Below are 17,663 nucleotides of genomic sequence, written 5' to 3' on the forward strand. Positions count from 1 at the left end.
GTTCTGATGTATGGGCTGATTGAGATTCTTTTGTTTTGCTTTGGTTTTTACATGTGAATGTCCATGTTTTTCTAGCACCATTTGGTGAAACTGAATTCCTTGACATCTTTGTCAAAAATCAGTTGACTGCGTACATGTTTCTCTCTTCTTTTCCATTGAGCGAGGTGTCTACCTGTCACCAGTACCACACTGTCTTGATTACTATAGCTTTAGAGTGAGTCTTGAAATCAAGTAATATGAATACTCTTTTTTGTTTGCTTGTTTTGAAATTGTTTTGGCTATTTTAGTTTCTTTGCTTTTTTTGTGTAAATTTGAGAATCATCCTGTCAGTTTCCAAAAAAAAAAAAAGTACTAGAATTTTGATTGGGATTGCATTAAATCTGTAGATAAATTTGGAGAGAAGTGACCACTATGTTGAGTCTCTAAATCCATGAACATAGTATATTGGTCATCTTTGATTCGTCTCATCAATGTTTTGCCGTTTTCAGAATACAAATCTTGCACATAGTTTGTTAGATTTATCCCTAAGCATTTCATGTTTCTTGGATGCTTTTATAAATGGCAGTATGTATATATGTAATTTTCACTTGTTTCATTGTTGGTATGTGGAAACATGATGGATCTTTGTATATTGAATTCTGTATGCTACAACGTTGTTAAATTCCCTTATTAAATCTAGTAGGTTTTTTTGTAGATTCTTTGGGATTTTATATATAGACAGTCATGTTGCTTGAAATAAAGACAGTTTCATAGCTTCCTTTGTAATGCATACTTTTTTATTTTTTATGCCTTATAGCACTGGCTAGGACTTCCAATATAAAGTTAAAGACAAAAAGCAGTTTTTCACCATTAAATGTGATACTAACTGTATTTGTTTTGAGGATGCCAATTATCAGGTTAGATTGCATTCTGTTCCTAGCTTACTAAGAGTTTTTAAAATCCTGAATGGATGCTGTATTTGTTAAATGTTTTTTTAATATTGATATTATCATATGGTTTTTATTTTTTATTCAGTTGATAGCAGTGAATTATATTTTCTTCTTGAAGGTTTATTTGAGAGAGAGCATGAGAGTACACACTCAAGAGAGCAAGAGTGGGGAGGGGGCAGAGGGAGAGAGAGGGTCTTTTTTTTTTAAGATTTTATTTATTTATTTGACAGACAGATCACAAGTAGGCAGAGAGACAGGCAGAGGGAGAAGAGGAAGCAGGCTCCCCGAGGAGCAGAGAGCCCGATGTGGGGCTCAATCCCAGGACCCTGGGATCATGAACTGAGCCAAGGCAGAGGTTAAAGGCAGAGGCTTTAACCCAGTGAGTCACCTAGGCGCCCCTCTTGAACTCTTTCTGCTGGAGTTTATTTTTGTAGTGAAAAGAACAAAGCAACTCTGGGTCATTTTTAGGTGTATTATGCTTTGAGTAAATGTTTTGAGGTTGTTGGAGCCAGGACCTGAGGAAGGAGGGGCCTACAAATATGGAATGGGGAAAGGCAGAAATGAATCCTGTGAGGATGGGTTGGAATTGAAGGTATTAATATGAATTCATTATTTTTGAAATTAGTATATGTATCTGTACTTGTGCCTACATGTACATCTGTATATACATGTATGGACATGTATGTGCACATGTATTTGCATATGTGTATATTTGTGCACATGTATTTCCTGGTAGCTCTGTCCAACTAAAAGGCTAAGAAGAAAAGAGCAGCGAGAACACTTAATTGCCAAATCTTGATCTTTAAAACTATTACCAGCACAAAGGAACCAGAGATCATCAGAAAAATTGGCTGATTTCAGGCCCAGGCAGGGTATATGCCAAGTGAACTTGTATCATTTTCCTTTTCGGTGGACTGGACAATGTGAAAGAAAATATTTTTGGAAAAAAAATGGGAGCGTTTCATAAGAACCCTGTTGGGTTTCCTACTGGTCCAATCTAGATTAATTTAATTGTCAAATAAATATGATAATAAATTATGAATCTGTCAAAGTAATTCATTATTCATAGTAATAAACTGGTAAATGAATAGCTAAGGGAGGTCTCTTGCTTACATTAGAATTCTGAGTTCTAGAATTGACAGATTGTCAATTTGCAGATTATAGTAAAGATAAGACTGGACAAGAAACGTAACAAATTGGGGGGGATATGGATGAGGAGAAATTTATTTCCACAATATTAAAATGTCTCCCCACAGATGACCTTTTATTTTCGAGGTATAAAATTGGGATTATACATTGGTGACAACAACAACATGGGGCAGATGGATACCATGCGATTCCAGATATGGCATCCTCAGGGGACAGGACATATCATCATCTGTGTAGTAGCCTGGCCAAAACTGCATAACCCGAATCTAATCATGAAGAAACATTAGACAGACTCAGACTGAGGAGCATTCTACTTAATAAAAAGGGGAGGGAGCTTTATCTTTCCAAAAAAATCAATGTCATAAAAGACAAAGGATGTAGAAATGTTCCATTTTTTTTTTTAAGATTTTATTTATTTATTTGACAGAGATTACAAGTAGGTGGAGAGGCAGGCAGAGAAGGGAGGAAGCAGGCTCCCTGCTGAGCAGAGAGCCCAATGCAGGGCTGGATCCCAGGACCCTGGGATCATGACCTGAGCCAAACGCAGAGACTTTAACCCACTGAGCCACCCAGGTGCCCTGGAATGTTCCATTTTAAAGGAGGCTAAAGAGAATTACTACCTGCCCCTAGACTGGATCCTATACTGGATGGGAGGGGGGAATACTATAAAAGGACATTATTGGACCAGTTAAAAAAAAAATTGGGGATGTGGATACTAGAGTATATAATGACATTGTAATACTGTTCAAATTACTGAAGACAATGTACTATGGTTATAAAAGAGAATATTTCTATTCTTAGGAAATGCACATTGAGTCAGTGGAGCAAAGGGTCATGGCGTATATAATTTATTCTCAGTTGGTTTAGAGAAACAGCAGTGTGTGTCTCTGTGTGAATGGAAAGAAGGTGCAAGAGAGCACATGAGCACAGATGATAAAACAAAGAGAATAACATTAACAGTTGGTGACTTTAGATATAATGGTGGTTTTGAATTATATTTGCAGCTTTTCTGTGTCTGAAACTATTTCCAAACCAAATATTTAAAACATTTTAAAATATCTGCCCTTTATTTTTAGAGTTTATTTATAAAGAGCATGGTTCTTTGTCTGGAACCAGTTTGGAATGAACATTTTTATAATATTTTCCTGTGTGTTGGTGTTGTGTCTCTGCAAGCCAGCCATTGTTGAATATGACAGCAGTCCATGGAAAATAAATGTCACTGTGTAGACAGTCTAAAAAGTTTGGGGAGGGAAACTATTTACTATAGTGATTACTTTAAATTTCTAGAAGTATTAGTTGCAAAGTCTTCAGAGTTGTTTTCACTTAACTGTTGGAAAATTAGAATGGTAATTTTATATAAAAAAAATCTAACTGTTGCACCCTGATTAGATTTTCTTGTTTTGTAAACTCAGAAAGATTGTAAATTTTAGCCTAAGAGTGTAGTTGTTTGTTCATTCAAAAAATGTTGGGGCACCTGGGTGGCTCAGTGGGTTAAAGCCTCTGCCTTCGCCTCAGGTCATGATCCCAGGGTTCTGGGATCGAGCCCTGCATCGGGCTCTCTGCTCAGTGGGGAGCCTGCTTCCTGCCTCTCTGCCTACTCTGTCTGTCAAATAAATAAATAAAATCTTTTAAAAAAAATGTTAACTGAATACCTCCCATGAGCCATAACCCTTTCTAGGCATTGAAGATGTAGCACCAAACCAAACAAAGCTCTTGCCCTGTGGATTTTATGTTTTTGTGGGAGGATATAAGCAAATAGGAATAGAAGTGAGATAAATGAATGTTAGTAATGCTGAAGAAAAATAAACCAGAGAGATGGATTAGGGAGGGATCTTAAGTAGAGTAGCCAGGGAAGACTTAGCCCAGGAGACATTTGGGCAGAGATCACAAGATAGTGCAGGAGTGAGGCATGCAGAGATAATCATCTGGAAAAGCCTCTAAGGCAGAGAGAATAGCAAATGTTAAGGCTCTGAGATAGGAGTATGCTTAGCATGAATAAGGAATAGCAAGGAGGTCAGTGGGAAAAGAGGTCAGAGGTAATGGGCCAAATTATGTAGGTTCTTGTACAGTGTTTTAAAGATTTTGGCATTTTCTCTGCGGTGAGAAGCCATTAGGAGATTTTGGGCACAGAAGTTACATTATATGAATTATGTAAGATTATCAGGATCACTCTGATAGCTTTGATGAGAAGAGACTGAAGTAGGGCATGGATAGAAGTTGCGAGGCCAGTTACTAAACTATGGAAAAAGTCCAAGAGAGATTATAGTTACTCTGGTCAGGGTCTTTAGATGATGAGAAGTGGTCAGATTCTGGATGCATTTTGTAGACAGAGTCAGTACAGTTTGATAATAGGATGGAGAGAGGTAAGGACTTTAGTGATGAGTGTGAAGAGGAGAAACAAGCAGCAGAGGTGAGGAGTGGCCAGTGAGATAGGATGAAACCAGGGGAAACCAGGAGAGTCTTTGTTTTGGAAACCAGGTAAAAAAGGTATATCAGGTCTTGGTGAGTCATGCCAGTTGCTGTGGATAGGATAGATCAAATAAGTTGAGAACTGACTGGCCTTTGGATTTAACAATAGGTAGGTAATCGGTGGCCTTCAAGTTCAATGGCATATTAGGAAGCAAAAGTCTAACTGGAATGTGTTCAATTTGAATTGAAGAATCTTGAAGATAGAGGGTGCGGAGAACTCTTTTGTGACCTTTTGAGAAAAGGCAATCAGAAAAATTGGCATAACCTAGAGTGGTGTTTGTTTCAAAAGGTTTGTTATTATTGTTTGTTTTCTAATGATTGGAAATATATGCATGTACTAATGGTTTGCTCTTTCTGGAGGAGGAAACTAGGAAGTTGATGATATAGGAGAGAAGTGGGCCTTCAAAGGTAGGGGCATGATATCTAGTATCAAAATGGAGGAGCTAGATAGACTTTGACCCAGAAAGTTCAAGCATAGTAGAAGAAGTGAGTAAGTGTGGTTCTGGAAGTTCTTTTCTGATTGTTTATGTAGGAATCAAGGCCAGCATGTAGAGTGATTCAGATTTTATGTGCCTTTTGATTTTTTTTTTTTTTTTCCTGTATGATGTGGTTTATCAGGTGATCCACCAGGAGTCCTGAGAAGGTATAGGAGGGCTATAGCCTTGCTTGATAAAACTTTTTTCAGACATTCAGCTTTTTGTTACTCTTTAGTCTGTCTGATTTGTAGAACACTTGAGAACAGATTCCTAAAACCCTTCTGGGGCTATCTTGGAATTTTTTTTCCTTACTGATATTCAAGCCAAGGAGTATGATTTTAAGATCCTTAGAATTTTCATGTTAGATATAAGAGAATAAACTTAAAGACATATTTAGGCCAAGGAGGTGTTGGGACCCCCAAAATTGAGTACCCCAATAATGGGTCCGTGATTAAAGGAGCGAGACTGATAAAAAGCGAAGGTCAAGCAAAGCTTTATTTTGCGCCAAGCATCGGGAATCAGACCCACCGTCAAACAGACTGGTCGGGGCCCCTCTCTGCTTTCCAGACTAACTTTTATAGAGCAAAGGCCATGTGGTTGGGCCTGGCCACACACAGGCCAATGAGATTGTAACACACACAGGAAACTCCACAGTGATGCTAGACGACCAATTGAATTATGATTTACCCTAGTAGACATTTGAACCAGCCTATCACCTAGTTCAGAATTGGCGCCCAAAATGGGCCCAAAGGGCGGGGCCCATACTCCTTGGTAGCTAGGAGACAGTATGCGCCCCCCACTGACTGAACACCTCCACCTGGCCCGACCCACCCTTGTATTTGGACTTTGTTACCTGGGACTGGTTTCCTGGACTTGCTTTTAAATAAGTTCCCCTGGGGTGGGGAGGCAAGGTCAATTTAAGCTTTACAGCAAAATGGCAGTTCAGCCGGGGTGGGGCTGCTCTGGCTCAATAGGCCCTTTCAGAGGTACAGCCAATTGTCTAGCCAAGTTTGGAATCAGGATCTCTGTTATCTTCTAATTTATAAATTTAATTTTGAAATTCAGTTTTTATACCTGTGTGCATATTCATACATTCAAACTCACCCCTTTGATAAATAACTGACTTATTCTAAATCGGAGGCAGTCAAGGCAGGAAATAAAAATATGTAAAACGTCAGGGTCAAAATGAGAACTGTCTAAAGTGTGACTTAAATTGTGTTTTGTATAAAGCTGCTGCTTGAGTTTATATTGCATATTGCAATTAGAATGCATTGAAATCATGTCAATGCATTTGTCCTCGGCTGATTTTATATTAAAATAAAGGATTGTAGGGGTGCCTGGGTGGCTCAGTCGTTAAAGCATCTGCCTTCAGCTCGGGGTCATGATTCTGGGTCGTGATCCCAAGGTCCTGAGATCCAGCCCTGCATCTGGCTCCGCACTAGCAGGAAGCCTGCTTCTCCCTCTCTCACTCTCCCTGCTTGTGTTCCCTCTCTGGCTGTCTCTCTTTCTCTGTCACATAAATAAATAAAATCTTTAAAAAAAAAAAAAAAAGGATTGTAAAATAGGATTATGTAATATTCTAGATTTCTGGTATTTTAAGACATCTGTAGATTGCATTAATATACAAAAACATTTGGTCCTGTAGTTTGCTGTTACCCATTCTGTCTGGCCTCCTACTGTTCTGTTTCTTCTTCTTCTTCTTCTTTTTTTTAAAGATTTTACTTATCTATTTGACAGACAGAGATCACAAGTAGGCAGAGAGGCAGGCAGAGAGAGAGGAGGAAGCAGGCTCCCACGGAGCAGAGAGCCCGATGCGGGGCTTGATCCCAGGACCCTGAGACCATGACCTGAGCCGAAGGTAGAGGCTTAACCCACTGAGCCACCCAGGCGCCCCTGTTTCTGCTTCTTTATCTCAACACTTGCCTGTACCTAGTAGTTCAAAATGGGTAAAACCAAATAATCATCCAAAATACTAAAATTTCTGTGAAACAATAAGTGGCAACAAACAGCTGAGAGGAAGTGGCAAAATATGTGAATAGGCATTTCGTAAAAGAGGAAACATGAGTTAGCCAATAAATCTGAAGAAATGTTCAGTATCTTTAATCAACAGGAAAAAGCAAAGTTTGACCACAATTCGATGCCATTTTATACCCTCAAATTAAGTTAGCATTACTAAATATTGGATGTGGTTCAATAAAACAGGTAGTTCACTATGAATGGGTAGTTGCTGATGGGATTATAAGTTGGGGAAAATAAAAATTGGCATCATCATGAAAAATTGAATGTATGCATATTTCTCAACTCCTGGGCACAAACATAAGAGAAACTTTGGCACATGGAGCATAGGACATGTGTGTGAGAACTTTTATAACAGAAATGCTTATAATAGAAAAAAAAAAAACCTGGGGGTAAAATAAGATACTAGTGTAAGGAAAATGGATAATTATGATATATTTATCATATATCTGCATATATATCTGCATATATTATAAATATGCAGAATTATTTTTCAGTGAAAAGGTATGAACTACAACTAATGCAACAACATGGATGAATTTTTAAAACATAATATTGAATGAAAAAGTCAAACCCGAGAAGATGGGAGCTGTTTAATATCCTTTCCACAGAATTCAAAAGCAAATAAAATGAAACACTATGTTGTTGAGGGATATGTATGTATGTGATAAAAAATATTTAAGATTTTATTTATTTATTTGAGAGAGAGCAAGCAAGAGAGCATATGCACAAACGGGGAGCAGCAGGCGGAGGGAGGAGCAGACTCTCCACTGAGCAAGGAGCTGATTGGGACTTGATCCCAGGATTTTGGGATCATGCCTTGAGCTAAGGCAGCCACTTAACCGACTGAGCCAGCCAGGTGTCCCTGTGATAAACTTTTTTTTTTTTTTTTTAAAGATTTTGTTGATTTGAGAGAGAGGGAGTGCCCGTGGGGAGGGGCAGAAAGGGCAGGAGAAAGAATCTGAAGCCAACTGAGCACATAGCCAGGTGCAGGGCCTGATTCCCCTACTAGAAGAACATGACCAGAGCCAAAGCCAAGAGCCACCCAGCCACCCGCCGCAACACTGTGATACACTTTTTAAAAAAAACAAGTAATAATAAACAGAGGACTGCATAGCAGTTACTGTAGGCAAAAGGGATGAGAGGGGCGAGCAAGTCAGGAAAACGTGACCAGTAAATTCTATTTAGGTCCTTGAGTTGGGTGGTAGGTATCTGGGTGTTCACTCTTTTTCTTTGAATTTAAAACATTTTATAAGTGACTGTTGTATGTAAGAAGTTAAAATATAGGGAAGCCATATTCTGAAGTCACACATTAGGAGACATGTCATCTCTTTTGCTTATTCCCTTAAGAACCACTTGAATTCTTTTTTTTTTTTTAAGATTTTATTTTATTTATTTGACAGAGAGAGAGATCACAAGTAGGCGGAGAGGCAGGCAGAGAGGGGGAAGCAGGCTCCCCGCTGAGCAGAGAGCCCGATGGGGGGCTCGATCCCAGGACCCTGGGATCATGACCCAAACCAAAGGCAGAGGCTTTAACCCACTGAGCCACCCAGGCGCCCCAAGAGCCACTTGAATTCTTAACGTCACTCAGTCTTTCACTAGAGGTATCTTGTTTTAAAGTGTTTTATCTGATTAAGCCTGTGTCTCCCATCTGTCAGATCATTTAGTAGCAATTTGTTGGATGAATAACCGCCTGAATGATTTGGGATAATAATTCAGGATTTTTCTTTAAAACTACCTAAGAGGTACATTTTGAAAAATACTTTTCCTTCCATCTCCAGATAGACCATAAAACTAGGTTATTGTTTTGTAGGCTTTTGAATGATAATTAACTGTATATTTCAAGGAAGTATTTCTTTTCCTTTTTTTTTTTTTTAAAGTAAAACTCTTGGGGGCACCTGGATGGATCAGTTGGTTAAGTGTCTGCCTTTGGCTCAGGTCATGATCCCGGTGTCCTGGGGTTGAGTACTGCATCCTGCTCAGTGGGGAGTCTGCTTTTCCCCTTCCTTTCCACTGGTGCTCTCTCTCACTATCTTGGTCTCTCTCAAATAAATAAATAAAATATTTCAAAAAATAAAGTAAAACTCTCTTTTAACTATTTTTTAGAAGTAATCTTTACACCCATTATGGGGCTTGAACTCAACCTGATATCAAAAGTCACATGCTCTACTAACTGAGCCAACCAGGTGCCCTTTGAAGGCAATATTTCTGATTATGTTTTAACTGTTAATAGCATGATCAGAGAGATTAACAAATACATGACAGAAACAAATAGTTGATCAGAAAAACAGAATGTTGCTAAAAGAGGAAGCTGTTTTCAGGTATATTGTTTTAGAGTTAGAAGGCTTATGGGAATTATTCCAGGCTCCTCCTTTTTGAATAAAGGCACTTTGGGACCAAGGAAGTAATTGATTAAGGTCATAGAACTTGTTGAGTACAGAGTTAGGAAAGACCAGAACCTAGATCTCATATTCATATACTGGTATTTTCATATTGAAATATTGAATGGTAAATAAAATAAACATTGTTTTCAAGACTTTTTTTTTTTTTAAGTAATCTCTATACCCATGATGGGGCTTGAACTCACAACTCCGAGATCAAGTGTTGCATGCTCTGCTGATGGACCATCCACGTGTCCCAAATAAAACAAACATTTAATATCCTGTGTAAGGCATGCTAAGTAACTCAAAGTTGGGTTATAACCATTAAGTGAGGAAGCATTGTTTTCTGATTTTAATTTAAAACAAATGACATTTACCTTTAGATACTTGACAAATATACCTAGAAAACTAATATGAATTTTTTGCTTTTTTTGCTCATATTTGGTTTCCCAAAAAGAGACAGTGTGATCTGTGTTATACAAATGAATACTGGACTGGAAATGGGAAGAATTAGATTCTGAACCTGGCTCTGCCACTAAGTAACTTGAGTTGTCATTGATTCTTTGCATAACTTGTCCTGGTCTCGGTAAAGCGAAGAAGCCGAACCAGATGGTTTATAGAGACCAAATTTAAAAGACTCGATATTCTTTATGGATTTTAGATAGCAGATTTTATCTGTCTTAAATAAATCATTGTCATGTGTTCCGCTGTTAAACTGTTGCCAACAAATGAGAAGATAAAGAAGGAATCAGTAGAAAATGAATGACTTATTATACCAAAACATACTCTGAAAGTAAACTCGGTGTTCTTTTTCCTTTCATCACAGGTATAATACTTCTCCACGTCTGCTTCAGGAAGAAAGTGCCTGCCACTCCTATTGTTTCTACGCAGGTTCATGCCAGCCCAGAACGGAGAATCAGGTCAGTTTTATGATTGTTTTATCTGTCAAACAAGGAGCTAGGAGCAAGAATCGTGATAGTCTTTCTCACATCATTGCACTGTAGCAAGACCACTGAACTCTGACTCAGAAGAGCTGGGTATCAGTCCTTCTTTACCACTAATGGCTGGGTAAGCTTAGGCACACCTGCTTTCCTGAATGGCATGTAGTTTTCTGCACCAAAAAAAGGGATATGTTAGAACAGATAATCTTTAGTTTCAATGTTGGCTTTAAAACATTATTATTTTTATTGTAGGTACCTACATAGAATAAAATCATGGTGTTTAAAACATGATTTACTTTTTTTTTTTTCCTGGAAAAATCTAGCTGTAAGCGTACACTTTGGAACTGTTAATTCTGTTCTGTTGTAATTCCTACGAATGACTAGTTTAAGTGGTGAGCTATGTTGTGAGGCACTTGAGAGTACCACTGCTTTAGTTTTAGTATTTTACTTGGCTTTATTGTTACTAAAAAGCTTTTTACATGAGGTTGTTAGTCCTTCAGTAATATTCTTCAGTTTTAGAGAGGGTACCTGTTTGACCATGTTAGTTCTCTATTGATAGCACTTGATGCAATTCAAATAGCTTAAGTAAAAATGGGGAGTTATCAGATGTTTGGGTATATATCCCAGGGAACACCAGAAGATCCAGGGACAGGCAAATGCAGCAAAGATGTACAAGAAGAATCCAGGAACCAAATGCAGTCAGGTTTTCCTCATGCTGTCAGTGAGCGCCTCTCCTGTGTGTCTGTTTCACTGTCTTTGGAGAACTGGCTTTCTTCATTTTCTCTTCTTTGTCCTGGGAAACAAGTTGTCACCACTTCCCTCACTCTTTGTCCTGTAGTTCAGACTCCAAAGAAAGGCTGATGCTTAATTTCCCAAAACAGACTGATTCTTCCCCCCCACCTCCCAGTGTTCAGTTTCCTTTAATGACCCCCATCTCCCTGAAGGGCAGGTATAGGCAGCTAGGCGATGGCAAAAGATGTTCACTTGAAGATCTTGCCCTGATTGAAGGTTTTGCCCACATGCTGGAAGGCCCTCTCCCAGGAAAAGTACTCTGGAACCATTGCCTGGGTCTTAGACTCTTGATTCTTAAGTAGGGTACCCCAGAATATGTTGTACCTTGGTCATTTTAAAACTTGGCAATGACTTTCTTGACATCTTTGTTTCAAATCCTGTTCTCTGAAAAAGGATCTGATTTATTCCTCCTAAAATGCAGATGACTCAGAGTGTTACCCCTTCCAGGTGTATTTATATTGTAATTGGGATCAAACATTAACCTAAAGTTGTATTTCCCAAACTGTGTAGAAGTGAAACCTTGACTTCCAATATATAACAATGATTAACATAGTTGAGAGAAAAGCATCAGGGATTGAAAGGCAGTGTTTTAGGGTTTAAGGAGTGGGAGAAAAGGAGCAACCGTGTTTGTGTAGTCAGAGAAGGGCAGATAGATACTCATATAAATATTTCTAAGGTAGCCACATTATAAAATTGAATATAGCAAATAGAAGAAAAGCTTTTCTACTTAACTTTCTGAAAAAAGATTTGAAGGTAAGAGAAAGGACCATTAGGTTTAATCTAAGCTCAGCTACTATGATTTTGCTTAAATTCTTTATCCCCTGTGTACCTCAGTTTACTAAATCCAGGCCACTCACCAATTGTGTGACCTTAACTTCTAGACATCAGTTTCTTCATCTTAAAGTTGGAATTGATGATGTTGATACCTCAAGTTTCTTGTGTGGAATTACTGTATGTTAAGTGTCCTAAACAGCTCCTACCACATCAGTATCCTCAATTTTTGAAACAAGTGGATTAGATTATATGATTGCTGAAGTCCCAGCTGACTTTAAACAAAAACTCTGTGGTCTAAGATTTTTCTGATACGGTTAATGTCTTTTTTCAGAATTAAGACTTGGAAGCTTTGGCCATCCACTTGAGCTCTGCATAAAGGCTAATTTTGATACTGCCAATAAAAGTTACTTTGAATCAAGTATATGTATTAGTTCTCTCTGGCTATATGTATTAATTTGTTAGAGCTGCTATAACAAATTACTACCAACTGGGTGGCTTAAACAGAAACTTATTTTTAGTCTTATGGTCTGGAAGCCAAGAATCTGAAATCAAGGTGGCAGCAGGAATGGTTCCTTCTGAGGTCCTTGAGGGAAGGCTCTATTCCAGGCCTCTTTCCTTTCTCTGTCACTTTATATCATCATCCTTCTCTGTGTGTCTTTCTCTGTGTCCAAATTTCCCCTTTTTATAAGGATACCAGTTCATGTTGGATTAGGGCCCATCCTAATGACCTCAGTTTAACTTGATTACCTCTGTAAAGCCTGTCTCCAAAAAAGGTCACATTCTGAAGTACTGGGGATGAGGAACTTCAACATATGAATTTTCAGAGGGACACATTTCAACCCATAGCACTACATAGCAAATTACACCAAAACTTCGTGATTTAGGACAAGAAATGTTATGTTACAGCTTTTGTCGGTCAAGAATCTAAGCTGACTCCTCTGGTTCAGGGTCCCTCACAGAGCTGCATTCAACATGTCCACAGGGCTGTGGTTTCATCTGAGGGCTCTGGGGAAGGATCTGTCTCTAGTTCACTCACGTGATTGTTGGGCTGAGGGCCCCAATTCCTCATATTGGCTGTTTGCCAATAGCCTACATTAGTTCCTTTATAAACGTTCCATATGAACCTTTGGTTTGTAATGTAATCATGGAAGTGGTAACCCGTTATTCCCTTTTCTCTTCATTGAGAGTGAGTCACTGCAGCCCTTGGGTGGCTCAGTTAGTTAAGCCTCTGACTCTTGGTTTTGGCCCAGGTCATGATCTCTGGGTCATGGAATCAAGCCCTATGTCATGTTCTGTGCTCAGCACAGATTTTGCTTTGTCCCTCTCCCTCTTCTCCTCCCCCTGCCTCCATGTGCTCTTTCTCAAATAAATAAATAAAATCTTTAAAAAAAATTCTTAAAAAAAAAAAGTGAGTCATTAGGTCCAGCCCACACTCAGGAGAGAGGACTATACAAGGCTGTGTATACTAAGAGGTGGGGTCATTGGGAACCATCTCTGAAGCTCCCTACAATAGTACATAAAAATGAGGGAAGAAGAAAATATGCTAGGTGGAAAAATACATAAGTTATTTGATATTATTCAGAAAGCTTAAGTCTTCAACTTTTTTTTTTTTTTTTTTTTTAGTAATCTCTACTCCCGTTATGGGGCTCGAACTCATGACTCCCAAGATCAATAGTCACAGGCTCCACTAACTGAGCCAGCTAGGCATGCCTAGTCTTCAACTGTAAACAGAAGTTTAATACTCGTATGCCATGTGACTTTGTAAGAAGAAAGTACCTCCTTACTCTTACAAAAAAAAAAAGGAGAAACATAACTTTTATCTTCAATTTCCCTTTTCTTTTTTTTTTTTTTAAAGCAAAGTGGTGTTTATTTTGTTTCAGTTCATTAAATCAGTTATTTTTTGGTCCTTTGTAGAAATCCTCACACAGTACCTGACTTTTCACTTTGCTCAGTTGTTAAACTGTTATTTCTCATAAAATATCCAAAGGCCAAATCTTATTTCTCTAAAAAGATTGAAGAATAAGAGGTCATTAGTAAGATTACTTTAATTTTATCAGCTTTACTACAGTGGCTTTTTACAACTAAGTTACATTTTAAATTGGTAGAAGTTGTCAGACATTTGTGAGGATATTTAATACACCAAATTGGGAAATTACAGTCATAATTACTTCTACAGAATGTAGTGGCCCAGTCATGACTGCACTGTCTACCAGCTACTGGTTCTTAATATTTACATTGATGGGGGCATACTTGGAAAATATGCTTATGGGTTCATTTTTGTAATCTTTGTTTTGGAAGGCAGTATGGTATATTATTTTTAATCCACAATAGGTTTGGAAGTTTAAGTCATTTCATGCTGTACAAAAGTAAAATGAATATGAATTCAATAGAATTTTTATGTGATATCTGTTTTTACTTGTTAGCGGGGTGTGATTTAACAGAGACCATACAGAATTTGGTCAATTTCAATTCAAAAATTGAAGACTTTCTTTTGATATGTACAGTGGATTGGGAAATGCATACTTATTTTTGAGCAAATGGTAATATTTTTTTCTTCGGAAGAAAGCTCTGCTGCATTGATTATGATAGAGAGGAAGTTTTATTTATTTATTTTTAAAGATTTTATTTATTCAAGAGAGAAAGAGAGCACGCACTAGAGAGCGTGGGGCAGGGAAGAGCCAGAAGTAGTCTCCACACAAAGCAGGAACATTGACGTGGGGCTCGATCCTGCAACCTGGGATCATGACCTGAGCTGAAGGCAGATGCTTAACCCACTGAACCACCCAGGCGTGCTGAGATAGAGAGGAAGTTTTAAACTTACACTCTTAGGTTTCTTTGCTAATAGGATATTGAACTGTGAGTTTTGTGTATAATTTGTCTTCTTTTTATTATGAAAATTTCTGGGAGTAGATTTATGACTAGATTTGGGACTTCAGACTCTCTGAAGAAAATAGTGTTGAGTATTTTATGGCTTAAAAAAATATCACCCAGAAATGAAAGTTTATATAGAATGCATTCTATCTAGAAAGATATATTGAAAGAGTTTAAAAAGTTCAAGAAATGGTACTCAATACAGTATGAAAAGTACAGGTATATTTAATGTGAAGCTTTTAAACTACAAAGTTTTTAAAAATTTTTATAATCAGAAAAAAATACAAGTTGAAAAGTAAAATAGCACTAATTAGGGTGTTGGGATTTTAAGTTTTAATTCAGTTCTCTTCTATTTCAAGAAATGATACCTAAAGTTTGGGACTTAAAAGTATAAATCATTTGTTTTTAAAAAAGATTTTATTTATTTATTTATTTGACAGAGAGACAGATCACAGGTAGGCAGAGAGGCAGGCAGAGAGAGAGAGAGGGAAGCAGGTTCCCTGTTGAGCAGAGAGCCCGATGCGGGACTCTATCCCAGGACCCTGGGATCATGACCTGAGCCGAAGGCAGAGGTTTTAACCCACTGAGCCACTCAGGGGCCCCTATAAATCATTTTCATCACACTTTATCCCCTTTTGTGATCCCTCCTGCCAGCAGACTTTTGGTTATTGACTAGAGCTAGAGGTTTCTCTGACTTTGTCTTTGAGTTTTTGTTTTTTTGTTTTTTTTTTAGATTATTTATTTATTTGACAGACAGAAATCAGAAGTAGGCAGAGAGGCAGGCAGAGAGAGAGGAGGAAGCAGTCTCCCTGCTGAGCAGAGAGTCTGATGCGGGGCTCGATCCCAGGACCCTGGGACCATGACCTGAGTCGAAGGCATAGGCCTTAACCCACTGAGCCACCCAGGTGCCCCGGTCTTTGAGTTATTTTTGACCCTAAGTATCCCTTATTTGGCTCTTGTTTTGAGGACAAATTGTGTATTGATCTTCATTGATAGTATGATTTTAAAAAATTGTATAAAGTTTAAAAGCAGGGATGAGTGAAAACTGCAATGTAATGTATGTTTTGGTTAAGGTACCAAACTTAGCCATATTTCTAAGTTTAGATCATGGTGTCGTTGCTTGTATCTCTTTGCCCTCGTATATACATTTCTTAATTTCTCTTATTTCCTCATCTATAAACTGGGTTTATTAATAGTATTTAATAGAAGTATCGTAAGGGTTAAAGGAGGATATGCTTGCAAAGTCCTCAACAGTATACCTAGCACATTGTAAATAAAAGCTAAATTTATGTTAGCTGCCATTCATTGTTGCAAGCAATGGCCTTAAGTCACTTTTACCTCTGAATTTTTGAATGTTTAAATAGAATGATGTCCTGCTAATGATAGTATATAGCACTTAATGTTTAGTTGATTACACAGCAAGCCTATTGTCTTTATTTTTGATAAGTAGAATAGAGTTTGCATAAAAGGATATGAGTTTAGAGCCACTGCTAAAATTATTGACTTAGGAAGGGGAAGAAGGGAATGGAGGAAATAAGTATGCTGTTTTCGCTGTAGGTCTGAGGAGCTGTTATGGCGTTACATATCTCTAACACAGGGAGGTCAACTTTTCTTTCTTTCTTTTTTTTTTTTTTTTTAAAGATTTTGTTTATTTATTTGTCAGGGAGAGAGAGAATGAGCACAGGGAGACAGAGTGGCAGGCAGAGGCCCAAGGAGAAGCAGGCTCCCTGCTGAGCAAGGAGCCGGATATGGGATTTGATCCCAGGACACTGGGACCATGACCCGAGCCGAAGGCAGCCGCTGAACCAACTGAGCCACCCAGGCGTCCCAACTTTTCATTTTTGTTTTCTTTTTAGACTCTTACTGCTAGCCGCTCCCTTCTGTTTTTTGTGCTGTTTTGTCCTGGGAGGAGGGAGTGGGAGAAGGCATCTCTATACCCTTCACAGTCTTGTGAAGGATGTGTCTTCTTACCTGTGATTGGATTCCCCCTTGTCTCAGTTTTCTGAAGACCTTTACTACAGGCTGCCGTTTGGTGTATTAACCTGCTTGCGAGATGACTGTCACCACTTGGGAGCATCCTAAGAGAGCTAAACTCCTTCTTGTAGAGGAAGGATCTATGCTTAAGTTAAGGGAAATGTGGAATTTTGGAAGAAATCTCCTGTCTCCTGTTCACATACGTTTTGCTCCTAATTTGGTGAGAGGTCAACTTTACCTTGCCTGAGCACTTTTTTTTTTTTTTGGTGCTTTATGTAAATGAAAAATAAGAAGGCCTCCGCTCTCCTTAAGAGTTTGTAATTTGGAAGTTTTGTACAACAAATGGTATAGAAAGAGGACAGGAAATGAGAGGAAATCTAAAGCATAATCTCTCAAGCTGTTTTAATGTCTTCCTTTTGTGTGGTGATAAAGAAACCTCAAAGAGCCTAGTCTAGGAGCGTCTGGGGGGACTCAGTTAAGCATCTCCCTTTGGCTCAGGTCATGATCTCAGGGTCCTGGGGTCCAACCCCGTTGGGCTCCCTGATCAGTGGGGAGTCTATTTCTCTTCCCCTCTGTCCCCCACTCTTACCACTTGTGCACGCCCGTGCTCTCTCTCAAATAATTAAATAAAATCTTAAAAAAAAAAAAAAAAAGACTTAGAGGCTCCTGAGTGGCTCAGTTGGTTAAATGACTACCTTCGGCTCAGGTCATCATCCCAGGGTCCTGGGATGGAGCCCCACATCTTGCTGCTTCTTCCTCTCCCACTCCCCCTGCTTGTGCTCCCTCTCTCGGTTTCTCTCTCTGTCAAATACATAATAAATAAAATCTTTAAAAAAAAAGCCTAGTCTAGAATCATATTTGGAAAGTAAAGATTCAGTATTTTTTGATGGA

The 17,663-nt window shown here is 38.5% G+C and overlaps 1 protein-coding gene across 4 annotated transcripts in view; it reads left to right on the forward strand.

The window, feature by feature from the left end:
- Positions 1-17,663, forward strand: part of WDFY3 (WD repeat and FYVE domain containing 3) — a 280,545-nt gene that overhangs the window by 22,203 nt on the left and 240,679 nt on the right. For 3 of the 4 annotated variants that reach the window (XM_032862498.1, XM_032862480.1, XM_032862488.1), the window contains exon 2: positions 10,247-10,340. The gene's annotated coding sequence lies outside the window, so the exon portion shown is untranslated. Of the gene's footprint in view, positions 1-10,234; positions 10,341-17,663 lie in introns of those variants that run through there. The other variant, XM_032862454.1, reaches the window with a different exon arrangement.

The sequence above is a fragment of the Lontra canadensis genome, unplaced genomic scaffold (genome assembly GCF_010015895.1).
Source record: "Lontra canadensis isolate GAN:19392208 unplaced genomic scaffold, GSC_riverotter_1.0 scaffold1, whole genome shotgun sequence".
NCBI lineage: Eukaryota > Metazoa > Chordata > Mammalia > Carnivora > Mustelidae > Lontra > Lontra canadensis.